Raw genomic sequence first — 13,909 nt, forward strand, 5'->3', positions numbered from 1 at the left:
CGGGGCTGGCCCCATGGCCGAGTGGTTAAGTTTGCATGCTCCGCTGCAGGCGGCCCAGTGTTTCATTGGTTCGAATCCTGGGCGCGGACTGCTCATCAAACCACGCTGAGGCAGAGTCCCACATGCTACAACTAGAAGGACACACAACGAAGAATATACAACTATGTACCAGGGGGCTTTGGGGAGAAAAAGGAAAAAATAAAATCTTTAAAAAAAAAGATCTCCAAGGCTCAGTTTTAGGGTCCGAGTCTGCAGATGGTGACCTGAGGTCTGAGCTCTTCAAGACCCAAGACATGCCCCTCTGGAGCTGTCCAGTAGAGTGGTCCTGACCAGCCCCCTACTCAAGGTCAACAGTGACCTCTCTGACATGAAGCACCATACTCAATGGGGTTTTTCCTCAGAGAAGTTTGAAATATATTCAGGTCTTGTCTCTGGTTCCATTGAAGAGACTGGACACATGCTGAAAGCCTAGGTGTCTGTTGTTGAGAAAGGACAGAAAGAGTGGTGAGTGGTGATTGAGCTGTAAATGACTTCTGTTCTCCTGAAAAAAATTTTGCACTCCTACTGAAGAATGCATCTCTTATCTGCCCAGTGGGATAATTTGGAAATCATAGTTTTGCCTCACTTGCCATTAATAAAATCATTGGATACCGCCATGGCTACTTCCCTTGGATACAGTTTTCTTGGAAGACTTCTGATCTCATAGAGGAGTCTGGTAGAAGGATCGTGGTATTCCTGTGCTTTTGCTTATATCACATCTCAGAAACATCAGCCTTAACTCCCAACATAAGGCATCAGGGAGCTAGTGCATCAAGTTTGGGGAGGAAATGGTTCTGAAAAGCACTGGATGTCAGGCCCAAAGGAGAGCCGTCAGTTGGCTTTTGGGTAAGGTCACTCTTGCTTTCTGCCTACACCTCACTCCTACTACCACTCTCTGAGTTAATGTGTGTGTAATAGAATTTGCTGGAAAAATGAAAGCTGAGTGAGTAGGGAAAAAGAGAGGAAAGGAGAAGGATATGGATAATAAGCTGTAGGGAGCTCTCCCTTCTCCTGACACCCTAACAACCCCACTCAATCCTGTGAAGTTGCTGTTGTCACTCATCTCCAAAGATGGCTTCTCAATGAACCCCATGTCTTCGTAGTCACAGCCTTGTGTAGTGCCCACTCCTTAGATCTGGGCTGGTCCCATGATTCACTTTTTGTCCAATAGAATGTGGGTGGAAGTGACAGTGTGTGAATTCCATGGCTAGGTCATAAAAAGCCTCACAGCCTCCACCTGGTTTCTTGGAACACATTTTCTTGGAGAAGCCAGACAACTTGGTAAAATTCTGACTACCCTGAGACCACCATGCTGTGAAGAAGTCCAAGCTGGCTGCATGGGGAGAGATGCCCAGTCAGTCACCAGCTGCTCCAGGCATCCACCTGAAGCACCAGACATGAGAGTGAAAAAGCAGATTTGACTGAGGAGTGTTAGTGAATGCTTACCAAATTGCCTCAGCATCAGAGTCAGCCACAAAGTTTAAAATCTGCGGGAAATCTCAAGACCAGGGGAGAGGGTAGGCAGAAGGTCCAGCCCATAATAAGTCATTCTCTTTCTTTCTGGGCAGCTGGAGGGACTGGATATCAGCAAAGGGGACCATAGTTAGTGCCAACAGGCAAGCCCTGAAGTCTGGTCTCCTTTAGGGTCCCTGGAAGGCAAGATGAACTTCAGTTGAGCTGCCATTAGCTCTTCAGCAGGACAGGCCATGGGCAGCCCCTGATGGGCAGGGATGCTGGGAGGATGGATGGACAGGCATCAGGAAGGGGATGCTTTTTGGGGTAGAGGTAAACAGTATTTGGATGCTCCTTGGCATTTGGCACCATCAAGTCAGCCACCAGCCTTGGCCAAGAGCTCTGAGTACAAAACTAAGGAAATGTTCCAAACTTTGCTGCTTCTCCTTCCTTACGCACATCAGGTCTCCTTCTGTTACCATTTAAAGTCTCTCTTTACCTAAAGCTAAAAGCAGCCACTAAACAATGTAGCACAGTGAGTCCCACTTCTAATAGTATGACCTGGGAATCTCCTTAAAAATCTCAAAATTCCTAGCCCTGACCACTCCCTAGACCACTCGAATCGCAGTCTCTGAGGGTGGGGCTCAGCGTTGGTACTTTCTGAAGGTCCCCAGAGGACCCCAGTGTGCAGCCCACTGTGGGAACCATGGACTTGGCCATACGAAGGCTTGTAGGAAAGTCATACCTCCCGAGCCAGTAAGTCTACCATTCAAAGAGGAATATTCAGATTTATGTATAAGGATGATTATCACAGTAATATTTATATATTTATAATATGTACTTATATATAAATATTTGGAAGCAACGTAAGTATCTAGTAGGAGACTGGTTTAGTAAATTATGGTTCATTCTGTTATGAAATGCCATGTAGTATATCATTCATGTACATATAGAATATTTTAGGGTGTGAGAAAATGCTCATGATATATAATATATAAGCCTAACTTTGTAAAATATGTACACGTAATTATGTAAGTTAAAAAATGTTGGCAGGGGCTATAGTACTATTTCTTGGTCCTAGAATTATGTGGGGATTTTTTTGTAACACTCTTCTTTGTATTTGTTAAGTTTTTTCAGGAACATGGTCATGTTGGTCAGTGGGGGATGGAGCAGGGGTGGGAGTTGTGAAAAGATGTACGAGGAAGTAAAGAGGATGAAAACTATTTCAGCCATGGCCAGGCCTCAGCAGACTGGATGGGCATGCAAGAACAAGGCCATTCAGGATAAAACAAGCTCAGACAATGTAAGGTTGTCCCTTGGCCCCATTGACCGGTGGCTCACTAGTCTAATGCTTCACATTTTGGTGAGACAACTGCTCTCCATTGTGCTTCTGTTTTTCCTGGGTTACCAACGGGGATTGTGTGCTTCCAATTTGAGTTGAGCAAGAGCAAATATGATTGGGGTAAAGAGTTGACATCAAGGACCAGTACTGTTAGGCAGACCTCTTCAGTCAGTCATTTATCAACCGACTGCTCTGGATCAGACCCTCATCCTCGCTGCAGTCAGCGGTGGCCAGAGCAGTCACATCTCGTGTTCCTGCACATGGGAATGCTTCTCAACCCACATCAATGGTCCATGGTTTCATCTGAAAGTGATTTACTGGGAAGAACTCCTGGAAAATCTGTCAGGGAAATGGAAAAGTGGGACCAGTGTGCAGCATCCAGCAAAGACCCATGGAGGGATTTTGGCTCACTCCCATGGGGAGCTCAAAAGAAGCATCAGTCATCTGAATTGTGGGTGTGGGGAGAGTCAGGCAAGAGAGCTAGAGTATTTATACTTCCACACCCCATCAGTCGTTGGTTACGAACTGCTGCTGGAGGAGTTAAATTCCCAGGCAGTTCTGGGTCTCTGTGTCCCTTTGACATGGGGTAGGGCAGTCTACCACGGGAGAGGCACAGATGTTGGCTGCTGGAAGTGGAAGTCTACCAGGATGAGAGGGTATGTGAGGAGAGCATCACTGCTGCAACGGTCCCAGCCAGTCCAACTGAACTTGAGCCGGTCATAAAGGCCACAGTGGAATCTTCCACAGCATTGGCCTCAATCCTTTGCCAAAAGTCTGGATGCTCCCTGAGCATCAAAGCTGCATCAAAGCTTTTTTGTCCTAATCTTTGATAGAGGAACATCCAGGACATTAATGATGGTTCAGAGAAGAAAACAATGACAAAATTGCCCGAGGATGAGCCACTGCTGAGGGACAAGAGAGATCCTTATGCTGCAGGAGATTCTCCTGAAATCGCAATCATTCTTTGCCTAAGGATGTCCAAGTACCACGCTTCCTTCCCTCCTCCCTAAATCCTCCTCCTCAACTTTTGTTTCTTTGGAACAACATCATTCACAACTCCCAGGTGGGTGTTCATTGAACCTTTTCTTCCATTTTCTGTTCTAAGCACAGATAATTATGCACGTCAAGCTAACATGCAGAGGTAAATATTGTAATTTGGCTTCGGGGATATTACACATAATGTAGTATTTGTTTCCTCTGCCTCACTACCTAAACAAAGAGCATTGTATCTCCTCCTGCATGGAGCTTAGAATATTCTGGAAGACACACAAATAAGGCTTTTAGTTTAAAAAATCCCTTCTGAGCCCTGCAGGTAACATCCCTCCCCTTTTGAATCGCAGCATTATTTGTGACATCCGGTGGTAGGCAACTCAGCCTGTGAGTCATGCTCCAGCGAGACATATGCTCCAACACCATTATGAAATGACGAGCATCCCACCGTCACACGAACCTTTATTTGCAGATTAAACAGGAAGCTTTCTCCAGAGGCTTCTAAATCAACACAGCAAACGGTTATCGGCGATTGGCATTAATGCTTGAAAAATGCTAGAGATCACTTCCACGTGCATTCTCACCATGCTGGGGAGGGTCACAACAGACCGACATCTCCCTCGGCTGGAGGACAACATTCAGAAGGGGCAAGTGAGTGGGATTGCCTAACATAACAGGACAACTGATTCGGACAGACAGAATTCAAAGTCGGGGGCTGGCCTCATGCTTCCTAAACACCTCCAGAATGGTTATCTATATCAAGTAGGGTGGAACTTGAGAGCCAAAAGAGCTCCTGCTTCTAGCTCTGGAATGCAGCTTCTAAGTGTCCCCATCTATCACTCTGAAGGTAACCTTGAATAGAACCCTAGAACAATGAATAATTCAAAAATTGGCTTCCAGTCCACGCAAACCTGCCAGGGGACAGGGGCAAGGGTAACTGAGCAGCCTGGGGCCATGGATGGATTTTATGATAGATAAACATTCATTCACGAGAACATGCACTGAGTGCTCCAGAGCTGTGCACACACATGGCTAGTCCACCCCCAGGTGACCGGGAACGGGAAATGAGAAGCGTACCCCTTCCCCTGGACATTGAAGATTACCTTCTGGAGGATAGTGAAGGGCTCCCAGTTGGGGAGCTGTGTTCCAGTGTCTTTACCACTGTCCAGCTGTGTGCCTTGGTCCTGTGACCTCTCATTCAATGGCCAAAGTCCTGCTCTCAAGCCTGAAGCCGAGTGTGCCTTTCTCTAGGAATCGCCTCTACAGGAACAGAGCATGTTTTCACTGGAGTTTAAGGAATGCTATGATTTCAAAAGAAAAATCAGTCAGGGCACCTAGGAGGAAAAGTAAACACATTATTTTAAAGTTAATTAAATATGTCTTATTCAGTACTTGGCAGGTACAATGCGTCGAAGGGAACGTAAAGTTTAACAGATCCCTGATTTCAGGGGTTTTGAGATCTCAGAGGATAAAGAAGTTTGCAAGTGAGGTGATAAAGGGCAGAACATGGGGAGGGGGACTGAGGCACCCAAACGCTGCCTCAGGTACACAGTTACAGAGCGAGGAGAAAGTGGTCCTCACTGTGGGAGGAGGAGAGAGTCGGGAGGAGGCAGCATTGAGCGAGAGCATCTAATAGTAAGAACAAAGGCTTCTTACGTGCCCAGCGCTGTTATGAGGCCCTCACCCTGTTAACTCATAAATCTTCACATCGATGCCATAAAGAGGGTGCTACTGTTATTCCCAGTTCACAGATGAACAAAGCAAGGCAGAGGGAGTTACAGCAAAACACCCTCACATCCTGCCTGGAGATCACCTCCTTTAGGATGACTTCTAGGCTCCTTTTCATCTCTTCATTTCTCTTCCTGCTTTGGCACTTAATAATTGCAGGCCTGGGCTGCCCACTGCAATTCAACTCAACAAGTGCATATCAGATTCAAGTGTGTACAAGACAGGACAGCATGGGGTCAGAAAGGACCAAAGCTGGGGCTCCACCGTCAAGATATATAACTCGGCAATGAAGACGAATCTGGATATAGGCTCAGCTCTAATTCACGGTGGGATGCCCCGTGTACTGCGGCACGGGAAGGACAAGTTAATGTTAAGGATAGATTCAAAATGATGACCAGAGATTGTGCTTCTTTTTCCCTAACTTTAAATAAATAATAATGTTTTTTTCACGATCATGAAAATAAGGGCTCATAATCATCAAATTAAAAGCTCATGAAAGTAAAATACAGGGAGGATAAAGAAGAAAATTAAAATTATTCATAATCTCACCATCCAGAGGAAAACATTATTATATGTTGATGTATTTCATTCTAAAATCTTTTATCTGCAAATTAAGGCTTTTTAGAAAAAACATTAGAATTATACTGTTTATATTAGTTTGTATCAACATTATATCATGAACATTTTCCATTGTCACTAAAAATTGTTTGACACATAATTTTTAAAGGCTGCGTAATATGCTCATGCATGGACACGCCATAATTCACCCATTCATTTTATTGTTGTTTGACATTTGTATTTTATAGGTTTTGCTATTAAAAACAATGCTGCACTATCTACTGCTGCATATTATTTTTTCTCATATCTTGCATGGACTCTGCTTTCCATAAAAATAGTTAAATATTTGTAAGAACGTATAAAATTTCTAATTAAACCATATTCATTCTTGTTATTTTTATGTTGCTGCTTTAGGAAAGCCAAGTGTTTTAGACCGTGGACTCACAGCCCTGTCTCACAGCTACCACCTGTGCCTGGGAAAAGCTGCCTTCTCATCCCACACACTACCTCGTCAGGTCCACTGGCCATATGGTGGATGCAGGACCATCCCCGTAGTACCATCTTGTCAGCACCAGCTTACCATATAATAGCCAAGTGGCCACCAGTAGCTCCACTTATATCTCCACTATCAACAATCCAAGGTAAAAATAAGTTTCCCTTTGCCCATAGTCCCCACCAAAAGCCCTAGACATGAGTCTTGTTGGTCCATTTTGGGTCATATATCATGTGAGTATTATTCAACCAATTATGAAAGCCAAGGAGGTGAAACGAGTTGGTCGGCCTGAACCATGTTTTGACTTCTTTCTTCACTTCCTGGTTGTGTCCTGTGCACTGTTTACAAATAGGCAGATACAACTCCAGGGTTCCTTGCTATGCCACTTTTATGTTAAGGAGCAGTAAAATGCATCAGGCTGAAGCAGATCCAACCACCAGTCTTTTGGGATAACCCTATTGGCAGCTCAAATTCAGTATGTCCCAAACCAAATTCAATATATTCCCCACCAAAGCACATGCTTCCTCCTGTGTCCCTGGAAGCCATTATCATGTGTGGCACACCCTGTGGCTTAGTTCACCCAGATTCTATTTACAACTCCCTCTTTTTTGCTTGCCTCTACAAGGGAATCTAGGAAAGCTAAAAACTCTATCTCCCAGCCTCTCTCACTGTTAGGAGTGGTCATACAGACACTTCTGGCCAGTGAGATATAAGCAGGCAATGGCTGGAGCTGCTACAGCCATCTTGTGATTGTAAGGAGCAGAGCCACATACTAAGCATGGAAGCATAAAGAGAGAAGGACATGAGGTCAATAGTGATTTTCAATATGCTGAACTGGTCTGGGCTGCCCACCTCTACACTTCCTGTTACATGAAACAAGCAGCCCTCTACTTTCTACTTACAGCCCAATGTAATTCCTAACAGATGCACCATCTTTCCAGTCAAATAGAGAACCTCAGACTTTCTTCATCATCTCCCACAGTGTTACTCACCATTACTGATCAATCGCCAAGCACTGTTGATTTTTTCTCTGGAGAGAAAACTAAAAGCAACAGGAAGCCAGATCTTTTTAAAGTTAATTTTTATTGAGTTTATGATAGTTTACAATCTTGTGAAATTTCAGTTGTACATCATTGTTTGTCAGTCGTGTTGTAGGCGCACCCCTTCACCCTTTGTGCCCACCCCCCACCCCCCCTTACCCTGGTAGCCACTAATCTGTTCTCTGTGTCTACGTGTTTAAATTCCTCATATGAGTGGAGTCATACAGAGATTGTCCTTCTCTATCTGGAGGAAGCCAGATTTTCGGTGGAACGTGAACAGTGAAAACTGTCAAGTCCTGTCAGCTATGCCTGGTGATGTTCTATGACAGGTCAAAAATGTACTTGGTGGGAGGTTATAAAGCGACAAGCTCAAATCTTAGAAGGGTAATTAGTTATGTTAGGGTTGCTAGAAAATTTTAAGGTCCCTTCTATCTTTGAAATGCTAAAATAATTCAATTAAAATCACCAGGCATAGCTTCTAGCCATATAAAACAGAGCAAAATGTCGTTACTTATAGCCCCAACTGCCTTGTAAAGAGAGGGGATCTTCTGAGGGGAAGCTCTTTGCCCTGCTCGTGCTGTGCTCGCTCAGGAGCAGAAGCTGAAGCAGCTAGTGATGCTGCTGAACCAAGGGGAAGAATCTGGAGAGAAGGGCGCGGGAGGAGAGAGGCGGCAGTGAAGCTGCGGGAAAGGCGGGTCCAGGAGGAAGCTTGGGTGGCTGAGTGTCTGGAAAATCCTTTGAAGAAAAGGGATTAAGACATGGAGGATTAAATTGTTTGTTATGCGATTCCTTAGGCAATGTCTCCCAAGCTCTTTAGTATCATCATACAATTTATTTTGTGTGAAGATAACTTTTAAACTATAGCAAGGATAGAATTTCTTAGCCGCATAAGCACGTGGAGGAAAAACTTTATACAACAAAGCAGGGGCCCCAGACCAAGGAGGCCAACAGATTTTGAGCAGGCCCTGGAACTCCCAGACACCTTGGGGTGGTCTCAGGACTTCACCAGGCCATGGATTTGGGATTCGAGGCAGTTTTACATAAGGTTCAAGGGCCAGGAGGACCCAGTGGACATAATCTTTGTGCTATAAAGAGAAGACTGCTGTCTTGAATAACGCTGGTCCCACAAAAGACATTATATGTGAGCGGATAAGCTATGTTGCTGACCAGTAAATGTTTTTAGTTACTGTCATTCTCTATCAGACACTTTGTAGCCAAAACAAAGGGATAAAAGACAACCAGATGGAAAATACCAGAGACCTGTATTGAGAGACTTGTAGGATCAAGGCAGGGGGTATAGCTTTGGCCTGATAGGAATTCCAGAAGGAAGGATCAGAAATGGAAAGAAAGAAATAATCCAAAAAATATTATTAGACTATTTATCTGCACTGAAGAGGGGCATGTATCTTAAAATTGAAAAAACGACTAAACAGGATAACTTTAAAATCACATTTGGACCTATATTGGTAAATCCCTAAAATATAAGGATAAGGAGGAAAATTCTAAAGGCTCGCAAGGAAAAAATATCTATTAAAAAGTGAGAGTGTAACGGCTATAAAGAGCCTATGCAAGACACAAATCTCCAATGCCATGAAGGAAATGGCTGATATATTTGACTACATAAGACCACAAATTCCTGCAGTTTGCTATTTACTTAAACCTGAAATGAAACGAAACAAAACTATATATTTCTTTGTGACACATATACATAATTAAACAAAAAGTCTCAAAAATGGTGCAAAGCAAACTTAACTGAGCGTACCTCTGGGGAAAGGAGGGTATGATACGAAAAGAATTTTCACTTTTCACTGTGCCTTCTTCTGAATAGTTATGAATTTCAATTAGAATGAGCTACTCTGTTATACTCTGAGTGTTTTTAAATATGAAAAACACACCATAGAATAGACTTTTCTTTGCACAGTAACAGATAATGAGCTGCCTACTTTATATTTTTCAAAATTCGTTCATTTATTCCACACATATTAAATTAGGCATCCACTATGTGCCAGGCATTATTTTAGGCACTGAGAACACAGCCCTGAACAAAACAGACAAAATCTTCTGCCCTCATGGCGTTTTACACTCTAATGAGTAGAGACAGACAATAGCAACAAGTAATAATAACAATAGCTCATTAAGAGGTAGGCACTACTACAGTCTCCATTTTACAGATGAGGAAATTGAGGCACAGAAGGTTAAGCAATTTTCCCAAGTTCACCCAGTTATCACATGATGAAATCAAGCTGTGCAACCACCTGGTCTACTTCCAGGGTCCTTGCTGTGAACCATTTTGCTCTGTGCCGCAGTATGTCTGATGAGCATGTCTCAGAGAGAAAAATAAAGCAAGAGAGGTGGGAGGAGTGTAGATGGTGGAGAGGAGGGCGCCAGGGTGCAGAATTTTATGTTGGATAGTAAGGGAAACCCGTACTGAGAAGGCAGTGTTGAAAAAGAGGGAGTGAGCCATGTGAATATTCGGGAGGAGTACTCCAGAAAGAAGGAATAGTAGGAGCAAAGGCCCTGAGGACAGCTGTGCCTGACATGCTCCAGAAATAGAAGGAGGCCAGGGTGGCCAGTGTGGAATTGGCGCCGGGAAGTGGTTAGGGGATGAAGTTGGGGAGGATGGGGCCAGACTGTGCAGGGACTTGAGGCTGTGGCGAGGACTGTGGATGTTGTCCGAGTGGGATGGGGCAATCAGAGGGTTTGAGCACGGAATGGGTGTGACCTGCCATGTTTAAAACGGATTATTCTGGCTGCTGGATAGAGAATAGACAGTGGGTGGCAGGGCGCAGGGGCAGGGGTGGAAGCTGGGAGATCATCCAGGGAAGACATAAAGGGAGCCCAGACCCAGTGGGTCAGTGGAGGTCTTGAGAAATTATTGCATTCTGGATTTATTTTGTGGCACATGAGAAAGGAGAAAAAGGAGTCAAAATTGACTCCAAGATTGGGCATGAGCCAAAGGAAGGGTGAAGTTGCCGTTTGCTGAGACGGAGCGGTTGGGGGGAGGTCAGGAGTTTGGTTCTGGGCATGTTCACTTTGAGATGATTATTCCATGTCCAAGTGGGGATGTGGAGCAGGCATTTGGATACAGAGTCACTCTCAGTGAGAGGTCCAGGTGTCTCGGAGGTCCATTTCACGTGCAGGAGGCACATGTGAACAGACAAATGACCTAAAGCTTCCCTCTGTTGCAACACAGGGCTCTGGCTAGTCAGTGTTTCTGTTCCTCTGTCTCAAATAGCAAAGTTTTATCACAGCCAACTTATAATAAGCCATGAAGCCTATGGTTCATTTCCAAAGGCTCTATTCAAGCGTTCAGGCCATCAGCCCTTCCTCCAGGTTGTCCCTGGGACTCCGGTGGATGTGGGTTCATCTGTCTTCTTTGTGCTGAAAATTCAGCAATGGAGATGCTGTCAAGCACAGCACTGGCCAGAAGGCCAGCTGAGGAGAGCAGACAGAGTCAAGTGGGGTAGCATGTAGTGTTCACAAGAAGAGGGGAGAGCAGCCGTGTTCGACTATACCCTCATACCAAGGCTCTGCCCGCTGCACCAGGCCGGTGGAAATGTGACCACCAGCCGTCCATTCTCTGGACCTGCGGGACGTGGGGTCCAGGTGTGAGGCATCAAGAACAACTCCTTACTGCCTCAAACAAGGGACATGGACCCTCCAAGGGACATTGCCTCTGGAGTATTTGTGTGATACATGTCATTAACACTCAGGTATTTTTTGCCCGGGCTACATACCTATCCTCAAATAAATGAAGTTATTCATCTGGCAGGAAAATTCAGTGCCGAGAAGCAGTGGCCAAAGAAAAGAGGAAAGAGACAGGTGTACTTTGCAGTTTATCAAGGCAGCTGCATCATCACCACATTCATTACAAAACTGTAAAAGAGCATGGAAATGTGTTCATACGATGTACTCGCATGAGAGGACATAGAAGAGCTTAACGACAACATGCCAGCATGACAGAAAACAAGTTCTTTTAATGCCAGCTGCTGTACTTGGAGTGGAGTAGGCCCACGAGAGTGTGTGATGAGACACGAGAAATAATCATGACAAAGAAGGAATTGAAATTCTTCTCTCCTGTTCAAATGGTAGAAAGGTTTTAGTTGGCTGCCTAGTAGCCAGCATTCTTCTGACATTCCAGGTTTATAAATAATAAGAGTGACATTATTATACCAATAATTATTAAAATATTAAGAACCATAAAATTACCAGTTAATACTGGTGATAGTGATGATTATTGAGTACATACAGGGGCCAGGCCCTGTTCTAGGTGCATCAACTGGTTTACTCCTCAGGAATCATGTGGTGAATTCCTGCCTCCATCCTCCTGCTCCAGCAGCACATGTGGCACAGGATCACTCCTTCCTCCTTACCAAGCACTTTCTTCTGAGACAGTGCTCTGTCTCGGCCACTCCTTCTAAGTTGCCTTGATTGGCTCCTCCCCTTCCTAATTTTCTACACACCATGGCTCTTCTTTCTCATCACTTCTGAGATGCACTCAGCCAGTCCCAGGGCTTTATGCACAGTGTGTAAACTGACAACTGCTGAATTCTTACCTCCAGCCCAGAGCTCTCCCTGCTTGGATTCCAGCAGGCACTTCAGACCAAGCACGGCAAACTGAACCTGTCAGTTCTCTCTAAACCTGCTCCTCCCCAGTATTCCAGTATTCCCCAGCTCACCTCACAACACCTCATCCTTCCAGATGCCAGGCGGAAGCTTTTGTAAGTGGTCATCTTTGCCCACTCAGCTCCCTCTGTCTCTGTCTCTGTCTGTCTGTCTGTCTGTCTGTCTCTCTCTCTCACACATACACACACACATCCTAGCAGTAAATCCAGTGGGTTTGACCTTAATTTTACCACTTCTCCCACCTCCATTGTCAGCACCTAGTCCAAACCACCTTCATCTCTCGCTTGGATGCTTGGCCGTTCTTGGGCTGCCGCTGGGAGATATCTCCTGTTTCTGCCCTTGCCCTCTCCCATCTTGCCATAAATCTGTCTTCAACACAGCAGCCAAAGTGATTCTGCTAAAACATTACAGAGAGTGTCCTTCCTCTGCTCAAATATGAGCCCCCAATGAGTTTCCATCTCCCTCAGAGTAACATTCAACATCCCCACTGTGCTGGCAAGGCCTCACCCCTTGACCCAACCCAGCTCCCATGACCTCATCTCTACTCTCTTCTCTCTGACCCTGGTCTGGCCACATGGGCCTCTTTCCTGTTCCGGGGATGTTCCCCCTCATGGCTTGGCACTTCCTGTGCCCTTGGCCTGGGCCTCTGTTTACCCGATGTCTGTGCGCCTCACGTGTCACTTCTTCAGAGAGGCCTTCCGTAATCACCCATCAAAAATTGGACCCCCTCTCATCTCTCTCTGTCCCTCTTAACCTGTTTTATTAGTGTTCACAGCCTTTATCACTCCTGACATATAATTATTTGTTTATTTTTTATTCTCTCTCCTCTCCCCACTTCTCCAGAACATACGCTCCTTGAGGCGAAGGGCGCTGATTTGTTTACTTCTCTGGCCTCAGTGTCAGGAGTGGTGCCTTACACACCATCGTGCTCAGCTGATATCCGTTGAATGACCCCAGAACAGCCCCAGGAGAAAGTGGAGTCCCGGGAGCACGGCGGAGGGAGCACTCTGCCCCGGGTGCAGAAAATAAGCAGATGCATTCTCAGGAGGCAAGGTCAGAGCAGAAATAACACCAACCAGAAATTCGCCTCCTTTTTTTATTATTACCATGAGCCAGCCATTCTGAGCAGCTTCAGTGATAAAATACCCCTCCCCAAACATTGGTCTATGTTCGAAATAATTGCTGTCGTTACCACTGAGTTTTAATAATATACATTCAAGTCTCGAATTACCACATTTTCATTACTCCCCCTTTAATAAACATTGTATTCCACATGGAAGCTCATTTGGATAATTCTCAATATTAGAGTCAGCCTCCAACACAAGCAGACTCAGCAATGTGCATTCACTTCGAAGGTAAGTTCATAACCACTGGGAATCCTTCATGCTTGGAGCCTGGGGTTCAGTTCGTGTCTCCAACTCCTGTGGTCCTAATATGCCTGCATGTAGCCAGAAGATTAGAAGGAAACAGGACAGCACAGTGATTGTAAAGACCAAGACACAGAACTTGAGTCACTTCAATTCTATGTGACCAATTGGAGTTTTTATTAGTGACTAAAATTTGAAACAGTGAAATTGAGTGCAAAGTTTAAGACATGCTAATATTGTTTGATAAGTTAAAGTTTTAGTTCATACATGAACT

General features: G+C 44.9%; 1 long non-coding RNA gene across 1 annotated transcript; it reads left to right on the forward strand.

Annotated features, from left to right (window-relative positions):
• Positions 1-1,291: 1,291 nt before the first annotated feature.
• On the forward strand, positions 1,292-13,547 carry LOC138920098 (uncharacterized). Its single transcript, XR_011430774.1, has 3 exons — positions 1,292-2,247; positions 6,524-6,750; positions 13,112-13,547. It is a non-coding gene; the product is annotated as an uncharacterized lncRNA (long non-coding RNA).
• The last annotated feature ends 362 nt before the right edge of the window (positions 13,548-13,909 follow it).

Source organism: Equus caballus, chromosome 22 (assembly GCF_041296265.1).
Source record: "Equus caballus isolate H_3958 breed thoroughbred chromosome 22, TB-T2T, whole genome shotgun sequence".
Lineage (NCBI taxonomy): Eukaryota > Metazoa > Chordata > Mammalia > Perissodactyla > Equidae > Equus > Equus caballus.